Raw genomic sequence first — 18,031 nt, 5'->3', positions numbered from 1 at the left:
ATTCAGATGATAATAGAAAATAAGTTTAATTATTCTACAAACCTCTGTAGTTTTATCAAATTTTTAATTAAATTTTTATACGGAAAAACTTTACATTCATGTAAAAATTATATGAATGGTATCCAAGTAACTTTCACTCCACGCCTCCCACACTCGTTTGTTTTACACGCGCCTCTTATAACGTATATAACGTAATCCTTATTTTGCGTGATCAACATTTCTCAACGTAAATCTTCTCATACAACGTAAACCTTTTTCACGTTCTTCTTCTTCTTCTTCAACCTAATTAAATTCGTTGTTCTCCTCTTTCGTGTTCTTCTTCTTCCTAATTAAATTCGTTGTTCTCCTCTTTCGCGTTTTTCTTCTCTGCATTATGGATCTGCATTGATTTAACGCAATTAGCTTCGTCGTTCATCTTCTTCTTCGTTTTCTTCTTCGATCTACACTTTTGAATTGAAACAATGAATGAATCAACTTCAAATCAGTTGAATGAGTGCGATTTGGACGATTCTTCTGAAACGCATCAATTTGATGAGGTTTGGATTATTGAATTTTGAATCGAATTTAATGGAATGAAATTGCTAATTTTATTTGAAGTGAATTGAATGGACTGAGGTGATCTACATCTGAATTGAATTGAATTGAATTGATAATATGTAAATGTGAGTAAATGTAAGTAACTTTTCGGTTCGGTAAGTACTAAAGAGGTGATTCAGCATGTGCATGTGTTCGGTTCGGTATCCAGAAAGGAGTCTAAAAAAAATTAGACGAATATATTCTGTTTTGTTCCCTAAGCACTATATAATTGTTTCACCGTAATTAAGATTTCGGTTCACCATAACTAAGATTTCAGTTCACCGTGCAGACCGACTATGTTGTGGATGAAAAATTTGTCCCAAAGGTGGGAATGATTTTCAAGACACTAGAAGAAGCTAGAAAGTTCTACAAACATTATTCCAAACTTGCCGGTTTTTCCACCAAAATAAGGAACACGACTCGGGACGGAGATAAGATTAAGAATCGACTAATTATATGCTCTAGAGAGGGGAGGTTGAAATCAAAGATATCTCCAACTTTGAAGACAAACCCTTCAGCTGGGTTAAATTGTCCGACCAGAATTTACGTACATATAATGAAGGATGTTGGTCTTTGGACAATTTTCAAAGTTGTTTTGAATCACTCACATCCTTGTTGTCCAGACCAGGCTGAGATACTCAAACAACACAGGGAGCTTAGCATGTTCGTGCGTCGCACTATTGAAACCCACGAGGAAGCTAGAATCAGACTGAGCAAAACTTACCAATCATTTGTGGCAGCAGCTGGCAGCCACCGTGAACTATGTTTTATAGAAAAAGACGTCAGGAATTACATTAGAAGGGAAGTACGAAATATTTCCGAAGAAGACGATGCCAAAGAATTTGGGAAGTACCTAGTAAGAATGAAAGAAAATAACCAAAATTTATTCTTTTAGCTCAACCTTGAAGGCGATCATTGCATTAAACATGCATTTTGGGCTGATACAAGAAGCATGGCTGCATTTGATTATTTCGTAGACGTGGTTTCATTTGACACCACGTATAACACAAATAGGTATTCGGTTCTTTCAAATATATTTTTGATGTTCAGTGAGTGTATATATTTCGGTTCACCACCGTGTGCTTGTTATTTATGCAGGTACAATTTGGTTTTAGGTTCTTTTGTGGGCGTGAATCACCACGGCCAGTCGAAACTTCTTGGATGCGCGCTGATGAAAAATGAGGACATCCAATCATTCAAATGGCTATTTGAGTGTTGGCTACGTTGCATGGGAGGGAAGGCACCAAAAGGTATTCTTACCGATCAATGCGCATCGATTCAAAGGGCAATTGAGCTGTGCATGCCAACAACAATTGACCGCTGGTGCATCTAGCATATTATGAAGAAGATCCCAAGAAAATTAAATGGCTACAAGGGACACAACGAAATTGAACAAGAGATGAGCCATATTGTTTGGAACTCGTACACAAAAGAAGTATTTGGCAGAAACTGGATCGATTTCCTTGGAAAGTACGGCCTCGGAGGCAATAAGTGGCTTTCAGGTAATTGAGATTTCAATTCGAATTATTTTTATGCTCATATATTTTTTCCCAAAGCATGCACTGTTTTCGGTTCACCAGACCTTATAAGTTTGGTTTGGTTTACAGAGCTGTCCGAGGATCGGCATATATGGATTCTGGTTTACTTGGATCACCACTTTTGGGCCGGGATGAGCACACAAAGGAGCGAGAGCATGCATTCATTTTTCAACAAGTTCATCACACGGAATAGCTCCTTGAGATAATTCGTGAAGCAATACGACAATTGCCTAGCAAGCAGAGAGATAATTCGATGCTGCAGATTTTTACACCGTGATACCATGCGCAACAAAATCAGCAATAGAGGCACAGTTTCAACATGTATATACCCATGAAAAGTTTAGGGAAGTTCAAGCTCAATTAAGAGGTAAAGTGAACTGTATCACAAGATCAATGCATTCAACACTAGGTTTCACAACATATGAAGTCATAGAGCAGGTTTCCAACTCCACATTCAACAAGTTTGTCGTCACCTACGATGTAGTATCACGAGATGTAAAGTGCCATTGCTTGCTGTTTGAGTCTAGGGGCATATTGTGCCGCCATTCCCTAAGCATCCTAAGCTTTGAGCGACTGGATAATGTGGCACCGAAATACATATTGGAACGTTAGAGCAAGAACATAAAGAGGAGGCATACACACATCAAGAGCAACCAAGATAAACCTCTACTGGAGCCAAGAAGTAAGAGATTTGATGAATTGGTGTTTTGGTCGCACAATATATGTGAATTTGCATCCGAGTCTGAAGAGTTGATCAGAATTTTGCACCGAGCATTTGACAAGGTCATGGCTGAGATGGAAGAATATCAAGAGAGAAGGAAAGGAAAAAGTTTGTTAACCCATGAAGAAGCGACATTAAGCAATGTGAATGATCTTCAAAGCCCACCACGTGTCAAAACAAGAGGTCGGCCCAAGAACAGACTTGGATCAAACTTGGAAAAAAAGATCTCAAATGCCATGAAGAAAAAGAAAAAGACAGCTCCAAGTGAGGTAAAATTGACTTGCTTTTGATTAGTTAAAAATTCAATATTGTTCATTTTGCTAATATACAATTAATTATGTATTTTGTAGTTGAACCTTTTAAACTCCGGATCATCGATTCAGTCAAGCTCCACTCTTTACAATGCACCAGATATGAATTATCCAAGAGAGGATTGTACAAGTTCTAGTTTTTATTAATGTAAATTTTTGTTCACCCATGAGCAAATTTCGGTTCACCATGCTTATAGTAGGGTTAATTTCTGAATGTTGTTAGTCTTTAATGAATAGTCACTTTTTTTCTGAAATTCTATATTGATATATGAAGTTTTTCGATTCGTCTACTGTATTAATTTCTAAGTTGAATAATTAGAATTTGTTTTGAGATATGGGAATCAGGTGTACTGCTAGTTACATTTTCTGTGTGATTAATTAAATAAAAATTATTAAAAAAAATCTAAAAGAGTAATATAATTATTTTTAACTTACATTAGTGGAGTTTTAAAACTCTTTCTTGGATGGATTTTTAGGGTTTAGGGCTTTAGGTCTAGGATTTAGGGTTCAGGGGAAGTATTTAGGGTTTAGGGTTTAGGGTTTAGGGTTTATGGGTTCAGAGTTCAGTGTTCAGGGTTCCTTGTTTAGTGTTTAGGGTTTAGGGTTTAGTGGTTCAAGGTTCAGGGTTTAGAGTTTAGGATTTAGGGTTCAGGGTTTAGGGGTTCAGTGTGTTTCCATATTTTCGGTTTGCCAAGTGTATTAATTTTGGTTCACCGTGTTCAGGATTGAGGGTTTAGGGGTTCAGGGTTCAGGGTTTAGGGTTTTAGAAGTTAGGGTTTTAGGGGTTCAGGATTTAGGATTTTAGGGGTTTAGGATCTAAGGTTTAGGGTTTTAGGATTTTAGGGTTTATGGGTTCAGGGTTTAGTGTTCAGGGTTCTGGTTTTAGTGTTTAGGGTTTAGGATTTAGGGTTTAGGTTTTAGGGGTTCAGTGTGTTTCCAACTTTCGGTTCACTAAGTGTATTAATTTCGGTTCACTTTGTTCTTTTGGAATTCGTAATGTATTGGTAAATACAGTGATTACAATCACTAAGAACCTGGAATAAAACAGCAGCCAGGCAGTTCCAACAGATATATAAATTAACATCTTAGATGAGTAATCCATCTTGAATCAAATATAAATATTAACATTAACATTTACATTAATATCCACATATATACATTTGATGTAAGCATTTTTTTGCTTTTTAAACAAGTTAAACAAAATATTGTTAATTACAAACACAACCAATCATAGTATATGCTATTTACTATCTAAATTCCCAGATGTATATTGACAATAAGGGCTGGAGAGGGTAGCAGATGGCTTCGGGAGTCTTATTACTTGAGATTCCCAAATCACTTGGTCTCTAATTTTGTTCATTTCATGGAATAGAAGGTGCGGACCATATTGATACCTGAAGCTATCAATCTCTCCCTACATTTCAATTGAAAGGAATTAGTTACATAAGAAATGAACCCAACTGAAATCAGAAAAGAAAGAAGTTTATAAAGTACTAACTTGTGTCCAAGCTCTATATTTATATCTCTTCTTGCTTTTGATATTTTGTGGTTCAATTGTTTCGAGTCATTTCATGACGTATATTTCACAATCATAGCTAAGCAAGAATTGAGTATAATACGATTAATAGTATACAGAATAAAACATATTAAAAATAGCACTATAGAAGAGAAAGATTCTTACTTTGTACGTTGACCATTTAGTAGGATATACTCTGCTTCTACTCCCAGTCCATCCTCCATTAAGGGTTCCGCCCCAGCATAAACCCTCATATGAGAAATTATTAATCCCTGAAAGGTATGCAAAAATTGAAAAAAATAAATCAACAACACTCAACCGAACTCATTTCATGTACTGAATAATTTGAATAATTTACAAGAAAATAACTTACAACAAATTTGTTCAGTTTCTTCCTGGAATCATGTATATCTTCTGGCAGCTTATTGACAGAGTCAAGCACGTAGAATTTCTTTTTGTTGACATCGGCAATCCACAACCACCAATGCGCTCCATTGCAAATTGGCACAAATAGCTGAAGTTTGGGAAAATAAAATATTTTAGTCAAAACAATAGCAAACAAGAGAATTATCGAAGAGTTTTTAGAAATTACAACTTACAAATGGATGCGATGCAAGTTTTCTTTTGTCAAGAAACTGGCGGTGGTGGGCATACTATTGAATATTGAACCGGTAGGCCTTGTTTGTACTTTTATCAATGTAGGACTCATCATGTGTTCCCAACATAAAATTCTGCAAAAAGAATATCACTTAAATCACATTTGCACTGAACCGAAAACAATTCAAGCACCAAACCGAACACAATTCATGTGCTGAATAATACTTAAAACCATTCAATTATCATGAGTAAAGTTTTATTCATGCAAAAGAACTCAACAAAACACATAACAATCAGGTGATTCAATATTAAAATTCCCACTCAACCGAACAGCAATCAGGAGTGAATAAGAAATTTAGCTTACCACAATATCCAGCGGCACAATGTATATTGTTTCTTGATACCGCTTAACTTTTGTTTTGTTGAGAATCATGCTATGTATACTAACCACCTACAGGATGAAAATTTATGAGATATAATATAAAAGAGTGTTTAAAAAAAATCATTAACGTTAACACAATTGGCAAAAGATTTACCATGGCATGCACTTATTCTTTGGGCATTAGAGACATGAAATATTCTCTTAATCCCTCGTAGAGTGCCTCATGTTTCAAGACAAATACTGGTTCATATTCATTGGTACCATCTTTTGTCTGTTTCACATGTGTCATCCAATGATAACACTTTTCAATCAACTTATTCGTGATTTTTGTATTTTTCTCTGGGGTTTTGTAAACTTCAGAAGCTGGTAAGGTTGGTTCTGAAGATGTTGCTTTCGCAAACTTTAATGCTGCTATCACTCTAGCATCTACCACCACCTCTTCCAAGATTTCAAGCTTTAAAACAGTCGGTTGAGAGGGCTCACTTGGTTGAGATGCTGGTGGACTTATCCCAAGGCTAAAGGAAGGCCTTTCATCTTCCCTTTCCCTAGGTTGAGCAGCACTGCAAGATGATAGATATTTAATAAACATATTAAACAAGAATGATATTTAATCATTATAGTGTACTGAAATTCAAACAAATAGTGAACCTAAATTCAAACTTACAGTGAACCAAAATGATATTAAACAAAAATGATATTAAAGAAAAGCAAGTAACGTACCTATTAAATGATGACAAGATTAGAGTTTGTTGTTCTGATTGCCGTGCCACCAGAGGTTCTTGGGATTGTTGCTTTTGTTCTTCACCAGAAACATCATAGACATCGTCATCTTTGAAAATCTCTTCAATAACAGAACTCGTAAGAGAGACCGTAACATCCTGCTTTTTGGGTTCTGGAGGGTAGCTATAAGAAACAGAAGAGAGTCCAAAGATAACAACACATTAAATTAATTTCTGGTTTCAACTGAACCATAATTAAACCATGTATAAGCAGTGATGCACCACTATTTCGTGGTACATTTTATGCATAATTGAGTGGATTTTATCCACTAAACTCACACTTATTCATATAATTCGCATGTTTTACATTTTTCTTCCTAAATTTGTGCTATGATTGAAAACATGCTTCTTTGGCCTTAACTTTGCTAATTTTAATCCTCTCTTATTACCATTCGATGCCGTGATATGTGTGTTAAGTGTTTTCATGGTTTATAGGGTAGGAATGGCTTAGAGGATTGGTGCACGGAAATCGTGATTCACACTTTTCACATCTCCGCACAACTAACCAGTAAGTGCACTGGGTCATCCAAGTAATACCTTACGTGAGTAAGGGTCGATCCCACAGAGATTGTCGGCTTGAAGCAAGCTACGGTCACCTTGTAAATCTCAGTCAGGCGGATTCAAATGGTTATGAGTTTTGATAATTAAAATATAATTAAAATAGAAAATAAGATAGAAATACTTATGTAATTCATTGGTAGGAGTTTCAGATAAGCGTATGAAGATGCTTTGTTCCTTTTGAACCTCTGCTTTCCTGTTGCCTTCTTCCAACCATGCGTTACCTCCTTCCATGGCAAGCTGTATGATCTTCTCGGATGAAAACAATTCCATTTGTGCTGTCACCGCATGGCTAATCATCTGTCGGTTCCCGCTAGCGTCGGAATAGGACCATTGTCCTTTTGCGCACTGTCACTTGCGCCCCACATTCGCAGGTTTGAAGCTCGTCACAGTCATCCCTTCCTAGATCCTACTCGGAATACCACAGACAAGGTTTAGACTTTCTGGATCTCAGGAATGCTGCCAATGGTTCTAGCCTATACCACAAAGACTCTGATCTCATGGAATGGAATGCTCTGTTGTCAAGAGAGGCAACCATGCGTCGTGAACCAGGAGGCTAAGAGATACACACTCAAGCTATTGCAGATAGAATGGAAGTGGTTGTCAGGCACGCGTTCATACGTGATAATGATGATGAGTGTCACGGGTCATCACATTCATTAGGTTGAAGTACGAGAGTATATCTTAGAGAAGAAGTAGGCATGAATTGAATAGAAAACAGTAGTAATTGCATTAATTCATGAAGAAGAGCAGAGCTCCACACCTTAATCTATGGGGTGTAGAAACTCCACCGTAGAAAATACATAAGTGAAAGAAGGTCTAGGCATGGCTGAATGGCCAGCCTCCCAAAGAGGGTTCAATCATCAAAACATGATTAAAAGATAAAAGACTCAAGATACAATAGTAAAAGGTCCTATTTATAATGAACTAATGGCCTAAGGTTTACAGAAATAAGTAAATGATGCAGAAATCCACTTCCGGGGCCCACTAGGTGTGTGCTTGGGCTGAGCATTGAAGTTTTTTCATGCTTAGGCTATTTCTGGAGTTAAATGCCAGCTTTGGTGCCAGTTTGGGCGTTTTACGCCAGAATTCCTTGGACTGACTTTGAACGCCAGTTTGGGCCATCAAATCTCGAGCAAAGTATAAACTATTATATATTGCTGGAAAGCCCAGGATGTCTAATTTCCAAATCAATTAAGAGCTTGCCAATTGGGCTTCTGTAGCTCTAGAAAATCTACTTCGAGTGCAGGGAGGTCAGAATCCAACAGCATCTGCAGTCCTTTTTCAGCCTCTGAATCAAATTTTTGCTCAGGTCCCTCAATTTCAGCCAGAAAATATCTGAAATCACAGAAAAACACACAAACTCATAGTAAAGTCCAGAAATGTGATTTATATTTAAAAACTAATAATTATATACTAAAAACTAACTAAATCATACTAAAAACTTCCTAAAAACAATGCTAAAAAGCGTATAAATTATCCGCTCATCACAACACCAAACTTAAATTGTTGCTTGTCCCCAAGCAACTAAAAACAAAATAGGATAAAAAGAAGAGAGTATACAATAAATTTCGAAAACATCTATGAAGATCAGTCTTAATTAGATGAGCGGGGCCATTAGCTTTTTGCTTCTGAACAATTTTGGCATCTCACTTTATCCTTTGAAGTTCAGAATGATTGGCATCTATAGGAACTCAGAATTCAGATAGTGTTATTGATTCTCCTAGTTCAGTATGTTGATTCTTGAACACAATTACTTAATGAGTCTTGGCCGTGACCCTAAGCATTTTGTTTTCCAGTATTACCACCGGATACATAAATGCCACAGACACATGACTGGGTGAACCTTTTCAGATTGTGACTCAGCTTTGCTAGAGTCCCCAGTTAGAAGTGTCCAGAGCTCTTAAGCACACTCTTTTTTCTTTGGACCACGACTTTAACTGCTCAGTCTCAAGCTTTTCACTTGACACCTTCACGCCACAAGCACATGGTCAGGGACAGCTTGGTTTAGCCGCTTAGGCCAGGATTTTATTCCTTTTGGCACTCCTATCCATTAATGCTCAAAGCCTTGGATCCTTTTTCTACCCTTGCCTTTTGGTTTAAAGGGTTACTGGCTTTTTCTGCTTGCTTTTTATTTTTCTTTCTCTTTTTTTCGCTTTTTTTCGCAAGCTTTTGCTCTTCACTGCTTTTTCTTGCTTCAAGAATCAATTTTATGATTTTTCAGATTATCAATAACATTTCTCCTTTTTCATTATTCTTTCAAGAGCCAAGAATTTTAACATTCATAAACAACAAATTCAAAAATATGCACTGTTCAAGCATTCATTTAGAAAAACAAAAAGTATTGCCACCATATCAAAATAATTAAACTATTTTAAAATTTAAAATTCATGTACTTCTCTTTCTTTTTCAGAAAACATTTTTTCATTTAAGAGAGGTGAAGGATTCATAGAACATTCATAACTTTAAAGCATAGACACTAGACACTAATGATCATGTAATAAAGACACAAACATAGTCAAAACATAAAGCATAATTTTTGAAAAACAAAAAATTAAGAGCAAGGAAATTAAAGAACGGGTCCACCTTAGTGATGGCCGCTAGTTCTTCCTCTTGAAGATCTTATAGAGTGCTTAAGCTCCTCAATGTCTCTTCCTTGCCTTTGTTGCTCTTCCCTCATGGCTATTTGATCCTCTCTAATTTCATGGAGAATAATGGAGTGCTCTTGGTGCTCCATTCTTAGTTGTTCCATGTTGGAACTCAGTTCTCCTAAAGAGGTGTTAATTTGCCCCTAATAGTTTTGTGGAGGAAAATGCATCCCTTGAGGCATCTCAGGGATTTCTTGATGAGGGACTTCCTCATGCTCTTGTTGAGGTCCATAAGTGGGCTCTCTTATTTGCTCCATCCTCTTTTTAGTGATGGGCTTGTCCTCTTCAATGAGGGTGTCTTCCTCTATGACAACTCCAGCTAAATTACATAGGTGACAGATGAGACGAGGGAAGGCTAACCTTGGCAAAGTGGAGGTTTTGTCAGCCACTTTGTAGAGTTCTAGAGATATGACCTCATGAACTTCTACTTCCTCTCCAATCATGATGCTATGGATCATGATAGCCCGGTCTATGGTAACTTCAGACCGGTTGCTAGTAGGAATGATTGAGCGTTGGATGAACTCCAACCATCCCCTAGCCACGGGTTTGAGGTCAAGCCTTCTTAGTTGAACCGGCTTGCGTTTGGAGTCTCTTTTCCACTGAGCTCCTTCCACACATATGTCCATGAGGACTTGGTCCAACCTTTGATCAAAGTTGAACCTTCTAGTGTAGGGGCGTGTATCTCCTTGCCATTGGCAAGTTGAATGCCAACCTTACATTTTCTGGACTGAAATCTAAGTACTTTCCCCAAACCATTGTAAGCCAATTCTTTGGGTTCGGGTTCACACTTTGATCATGGTTTTTGGTGACCCATGCATTAGCATAGAACTCTTGAACCATTAAGATTCCGACTTGTTGAATGGGGTTGGTGAGAACTTCCCAACCTCTTTTTCGAATCTCATGTCGGATCTCCGGATACTCATTCCTTTTGAGCATGAAAGGGACCTCAGGGATCACCTTCTTCCTGGCCAAAACTTCATAGAAGTGGTCTTGATGGACCTTTGAAATGAATCTCTCCATCTCCCATGACTCAGAGGAGGAAGCTTTTGCCTTCCTTTTCCTCTTTCTAGAGGTTTCTCTGGCCTTAGGTGCCATAAATGATTATGGAAAAATGAAAAGCAACGCTTTTACCATACTAAACTTAGAAGGTTTGCTCATCCTCGAGCAAAAGAAGAAAAGAAGGGAGGAGAATAAAAAGAAAATAGAGGAGATGGAGAGGTGTGAGTGGTTCGGCCAAAGGGAGGAGATAAGTGTTTGTGATGTGTGAAAATGAAGGAAGGATGAGGGGTTTATATAGGAGTGGAGAGAGGGGTAGGGTTCGTGTATTAGGGGTTGGGTTTGGGAGGGAAAGGTTTTGAATTTGAATAGCAAGGAGGTGATTGGTTAAGAGGTGATGGGGAAGAGAAATGGAGGTGATTGGTGAGGGGTATTTGGGGAAGGGTGTTATGGGAAGGTGTGAAGAAGAGAGAGAGAGAGAGTTGAGGTAGGTAGGGATCTTATGGGATCCACAGATCTTGAGGTGTCAAGGATTTCTCATCCCTGCACCATTTTGGCGTGTAAACGCCCCATGGAGTGCCAATCCTGGCGTTAAACGCCAGGTTGCTGCCCATTTCTGGCGTTTAACGCCAGCTTTTCTTCCCTTTCTGGTGTTAAACGCCAATCTTGTGGCCTTTTCTGGCGTTAAACGCCAGTCTGGTGGCCTTTTCTGGCGTTAAACGCCCAGAATGGTGCCAGGCTGGGCGTTTAACACCCATTCTGCTACCCTTACTGGCGTTTAAACGCCAGTAAGCTCATCCTCCAGGGTGTGCTGTTTTCAATGCTGTTTTTGATTTTAGCTTTTGTTTTTGTGACTCCACATGATCATCATCCTAAAGAAAACATAAAATAACAATAGAAATTTAACATAGATAAGTAAAAATTGGGTTGCCTCCCAATAAGCACTTCTTTAATGTCAATAGCTTGACAGTGGGCTCTCATGGAGCCTCACAGATACTCAGAGCATGATGATGGCCTCCCAACACTAAACTTAGAGTTTGAATATGGGGGCTCTGTTTGACTCTGCATTGAGAGAAGCTTGTCATGCTTCTTTTCCATGTGTACAGAAGGAGATTCTTTAGCTTTAAACACAAGGTAGTCCTCATTCACTTGAAGGACCAATTCTCTTTTGTCAACATCAATCACAGCTTTTGCTGTGGCTAGTAAGGGTCTGCCAAGGATGATGGATTCATCCTTATTCTTTCCAGTGTCTAGGATTATGAAGTCAGCAAGGATGTAAAGGCCTTCAACCTTTACCAAGACATCTTCTACAAGTCCATAAGCCCGTTTCCTTGAATTGTCTGCCATCTCTAGTGAGATTCTTGCAGCTTGCACCTCAAGGATCCCTAGTTTCTCCATTACAGAGAGGGGCATAAGGTTTATACTTGACCCTAGGTCACACAGAGCCTTCTCAAAGGTCATGGTGCCTATGATACATGTATTAAGAATTTTTCCAGGATCTGGTTTCTTCTGAGGTAATGTCTGCCTAATCAAGTCATTCAGTTCATTGTTGAGTAAGGGGGGTTCATCCTCCCGAGTCTCATTACCAAATAACTTGGCATTCAGCTTCATGATTGCTCCAAGGTACTTAGCAACTTGCTCTTCAGTAATATCTTCATTCTCTTCAGAGGAAGAATACTCATCAGAGCTCATGAATGGCTGGTGCACGAAATTGGAAATCACAGTTCTTCACAAATTCGCACAACTAACCAGCAAGGACACTGGGTCGTCCAAGTAATACCTTACGTGAGTAAGGGTCGATCCCACGGAGATTGTTGGCTTGAAGCAATCTATGGTTATCTTATAACTCTTAGTCAGGAAAACAATAAAATAATTCACTTATCAAATTTGATTGCAAGGAATAAAAGGGCAGAACACAAATTATACTTGTATGCAATGATGGAGAATATGTTGGAGTTTTGGAGATGCTTTGTCTTTTGAAATTCTGCTTTCCTCTGTTTCTAATTCACGCACGCATGTCCTCCTATGGCAAGCTATGTATTGGTGGATCACCATTGTCAATGGCTGCCATCCATCCTTCCATCACGCGTTCGTGGAGGAATGATGATGATTGTCACGTTCATCACATTCATATTGAAGTGCAAATGGATATCATAGATAGGAACACGCATGTTTGAATGGAAAACAGAAATACTTGCATTAGTTCATCGAGACACAGCAGAGCTCCTCACCCCCAACAATGGAGTTTAGAGACTCATGCCGTCAAAAGGTACAAAGTTTTGATCTAAAAATGCCATGAGATACAAAATAAATCTCTAAAAGTTGTTTAAATAATAAACTAGTAACCTAGGTTTACAGAAAATGAGTAAACTATGATAGATGGTGCAGAAATCCACTTCTGGGGCCCACTTGGTGTGTGCTGGGGCTGAGACTTAAGCTTCTCACGTTCATGGGCTGTTTTGGGCGTTCAACGCCATGTTGTAACCTGTTTCTGGCGTTGAACTCCAACTTGTAACTTGTTTCTGGCGCTGGACGCCAGACTACAACATGGAACTGGCGTTGAACGCCAGTTTATGTCATTTATCCTTGAGGAAAGTATGAACTATTATATATTGCTGAAAAGCCCTGGATGTCTACTTTCCAACGCAATTGGAAGCGCACCATTTGGACTTCTGTAGCTCCAGAAATTCCATTCCGAGTGCAGAGAGATCAGAATCCAACAACATCAGCAGTCCTTTTTCAGCCAAATTAGATTTTTGCTCAGCTCCCTCAATTTCAGCCAGAAAATACCTGAAATTACAGAAAAACAAACAAACTCATAGTAAAGTCCAGAAATATGAATTTTGCCTAGAAACTAATGAAAATAAACTAAAAACTAACTAAAACAAACTAAAAACTATATGAAATTAACCCCCAAAAAGCGTATAAAATATCCGCTCATCACAACACCAAACTTAAACTGTTGCTTGTCCCCAAGCAACTAGATAAATAAAATAGACTACTAATAAGTCAAGAAGCAATAATATCTCAGAGTTTTTGAGTGAAGCTCAGATTCTAATTAGATGAGCGGGACTAGTAGCTTTTTGCTTCCGAATAGTTTTGGCATCTAACTTTATCCATTGAAGCTCAGAGTGATTGGCATCTATAGGAACTTAGAATGCAGATAGTGTTATTGTTTCTCCTAGTTCAATATGTTGATTCTTGAACACAGCTACTTTTATGAGTCTTGGCCGTGGCCCTAAGCACTTTGTTTTCCAATATTACCACCGGATACATAAATGCCACAGACACATAATTGGGTGAACCTTTTCAGATTGTGACTCAGCTTTGCTAAAGTCCCCAATTAGAGGTGTCCAAAGTTCTTAAGCACACTCTTCTTTTTGCTTTGGACCGAGGTGTCCAGGGTTCTTAAGCACACTATTCTTTTTGCCTTGGACCTTGCCTTTAACCGCTCAGTCTCAAGTTTTCACTTGACACCTTCACGCCACAAGCACATGGTTACGGACAGCTTGGTTTAGCCGCTTAGGCCAGGATTTTATTCCTTTAGGCCCTCCTATCCACTGATTCTCAAAGCCTTGGATCCTTTTTACCCTTGCCTTTTGGTTTTAAGGGCTATTGGCTTTTTCTGCTTGCTTTTTCTTTTTCTTTCTCTATTTTTTTTTCTGCAAGCTTTTGTATTCACTGCTCTTTCTTGCTTCAAGAATCATTTTTATGATTTTTCAGATTATCAATAACATGTCTCATGTTCATCATTCTTTCAAGAGCCAACATATTTAACAGTCTTAAACATCAAATTCAAAAGACATATGCACTGTTCAAGCATTCATTCAGGAGACAGAAAGCATTGCCACCACATGTAAATAATTAGAATTTTTCTTAAAAAAAACTCGAAATTTATTGCCTCTTATTCTAAAGAAATTCTTCTATTTTATTCATGTTTAATGATGATGATAAAATTAAATTATAGCTTAATTGGAGATAAAATCAAAAATATAGATACTAATTACTACTATATAATTCCTAAGGTAAAACTAAAATAAAAACAGTTATCACAGAGTTAAGGCTAAGATTGGAATTTAACAACCTGTGTTCTGGGAAGTGGATGTTCCTCTAATCTGCGGGGTGCTTGGTCCTTCAAGAGATAATTTCTGGCGCTTCAATTTCCTTAAATCACGCCCTTGCTCCTCCTGTTCTTTAAGCAAATAGCAAAGAATGCTACTTTGTTCCTTCTGTTCTTTCTTTATTTGTTCCATAGCTTCTTGCATCTTGGTAATAGATGTTTCAAGATACTCCCAGTATTCAGATTGAGGGATTTCTGGGAGAATTTCCTGTGTTCTCTTCTTGATGGGGTCATCCTGTGCTTGTTGTTTTTCCATTGATGCTTTGGTGATTGGCCGCTCAACTGAGATATACTCAGTTATTCCCATCCTTACTCCAGCGTCCTTGTAGAGCATAGAAATCAAGCTTGGATAAGCCAATCTGGCATCTTTGGAATTTTTGTTTGCAATTTTGTAAAATTCAGTTGGAATCATTCATAGAGAGCAGATCCAGATAGTCTTTGCTTGTCTGTTTGCCACATATTAGCATAGAACTCCTGGACCATATTCCTTCCCACTTTTGTTTCAGGATTAGCTAGGATCTCCCAATTCCTGATTCGAATTTGCTCCTGGATCTCCGGATATTCGTCTTCTTTTAGATCGAATCTAACTTCCGGGATCACTGATCTTAGACCCATTATTTTGTAATAATGGTCTGAATGTTCTTTAGTTAAGAAATTCCCTTGATTCCAAAGTGGTTTTGGAACACTCTCTTTCTTGCCTCTTGGAGTGGGTTATTTTCCTTTAGGAGCCATGATCTTAGTGGGTATGGTTTAGTGATCACGGATAAACACACCAAACTTAGAGGTTTGCTTGTCCTCAAGCAAAAGAAAAGAAAGGAGAGAGATAGAAGGAGAGAGTGTAGGATGGTGGATGAGAGGAAGGAGGCCGAATGGGTTTTTAAAAGGGAGGGGGGTTTTCAAAACCTGTAACCTTGTAAACTTATACAATTGACTCTTTACCTTAGTATCAATGAACTTTATATAAACAAATAAAATCAAGAATAGGGCAAAATGCTTAGAGGAAGTGATGCCCCATGGCTGGGTTGCTTCCCAGCAAGCGCTTCTTTATTGTCTTTAGCTGGACCTTGCTGAGCTTTTAATTTAGCTTCAGTCTTGAGCACTCTTGCTCAATATTGCCTTCAAGATAGTGCTTGATTCTCTGTCCATTAACAATGAACTTCTTATCAGAATCAATATCTTGAAATTCCACATAACCATATGGTGATACACTTGTAATCACGTATGGTCCCCTCCACCGGGATTTTAGTTTCCCGGGGAATAGCCTGAGTCTAGAGTTAAACAACAGATCCTTCTGTCCTGGTTCAAAGATTCTAGATGACAGCTTTCTGTCATGCCACTTTTTTGATTTCTCTTTATAAAGCTTGGCATTTTCGAATGCAGTGAATCTGAATTCCTCTAGCTCATTTAGCTGAAGCAATCTTTTTTCTCCAGCTAATTTGGCATCAAAGTTCAAGAATCTGGTTGCCCAGTAGGCTTTATGTTCCAGTTCCACGGGCAGGTGACATGCCTTACCATAGACCAGTTGGTATGGAGAAGTCCCTATAGGAGTCTTGAATGCTGTTCTGTATGCCCATAGAGCATCATCCAAGCTTCTTGCCCAATCCTTTCTATGGGTATTTACAGTCCGTTCTAGGATTCTTTTTAGCTCTCTGTTAGAGACTTCAACTTGTCCATTAGTCTGTGGATGATATGGAGTCGCCACCTTGTGGCGAATCCCATACCGGACCATGGCAGAATAAAGCTGTTTGTTGCAGAAGTGAGTGCCCCCATCACTGATTAGTAGTCTAGGGACCCCAAACCTGCTGAAGATATATTTCTGGAGGAACTTCAGCACTGTTTTAGTATCATTGGTGGGTGTGGCAACGGCCTCTACCCATTTTGATACGTAGTCAACTGCCACCAGAATATAAGTGTTTGAGTATGATGGTGGGAGAGGTTAAAAGTCTCAGAGATCTCAAGAGAGGGTTGGGATGTCCCTTCTACTGGCTCTATCCGGGACAGATGATCAGCCACTTGGTTCTCTGTCCCTTTTCTGTCTCTTATTTCTATATCAAACTCTTGCAGAAGCAACACCCATCTGATGAGCCTGGGTTTTGAATCCTGCTTTGTGAGTAGATATTTAAGAGCAGCATGGTCAGTATACACAATCACTTTTGATCCTACTAAGTATAATCTGAACTTGTTAATGGCATAAACCACTGCAAGCAATTCTTTTTCTGTGGTTGTGTAATTTTTCTGGGCGTCATTTAAAACGCGGCTAGCATAATAAATGACATGCAGAAGCTTGTCATGCCTTTGTCCCAATACTGCACCAATGGCGTGATCACTAGCATCACACATTAGCTCAAATGGTAATGTCCAGTCAGGTGCAGAAATAACTGGTGCTGTGACCAGCTTGGCTTTCAGCGTTTCAAACGCCTGCAGACACTCTGTGTCAAACACAAAGGGCATGTCAGCAGCTAGAAGATTGCTCAGAGGTTTTGCGATTTTTGAAAAATCCTTTATAAACCTCCTATAGAATCTTGCATGCCCCAGAAAGCTTCTGATTGCCTTAACATTGGCAGGTGGTGGTAATTTTTCAATTACCTCTATTTTTGCTTGATCCACCTCTATTCCCTTGTTTAAAATTTTATGCCCAAGGACAATCCCTTCAGTCACCATAAAGTGACATTTTTCCCAGTTTAAAACCAGGTTGGTCTCTTGGCATCTTTTCAAAACCAATGTCAGGTAATCAAGACAGGAGCTGAATGAGTCTCCATATACTGAGAAGTCATCCATGAAGACTTCCAGAAATTTTTCCACCATATCAGAGAAAATAGAGAGCATGCATATCTGAAAGGTTGCAGGCGCATTACACAGCCCAAAAGGCATCCTTCTGTAAGCAAATACTCCAGATGGACATGTGAATGCTGTTTTCTCTTGATCTTGGGGATCTACTGCAATTTGGTTGTAGCCTGAATAGCCATCCAAAAAGCAGTAATAATTATGACCTGCTAGTCTTTCTAGCATCTGGTCTATGAATGGTAAAGGAAAATGATCCTTTCTGGTGGCTGTATTGAGCCTTCTGTAATCAATACACATGCGCCACCCTGTAACTGTTCTTGTAGAAACCAGTTTATTTTTTTCATTATGAACCACTGTCATGCCTCCCTTTTTAGGGACAACTTGAACAGGACTCACCCAGGGGCTATCTGAAATAGGATAAATAATTCCAGCCTCCAGTAATTTAGTGAGCTCTTTCTGCACCACTTCCTTCATGGTTGGATTTAGCCACCTCTGTGGTTGAACC

The sequence above is a fragment of the Arachis ipaensis genome, chromosome B03, assembly GCF_000816755.2.
Source record: "Arachis ipaensis cultivar K30076 chromosome B03, Araip1.1, whole genome shotgun sequence".
Lineage (NCBI taxonomy): Eukaryota > Viridiplantae > Streptophyta > Magnoliopsida > Fabales > Fabaceae > Arachis > Arachis ipaensis.
This window is presented reverse-complemented; position numbering follows the sequence as displayed.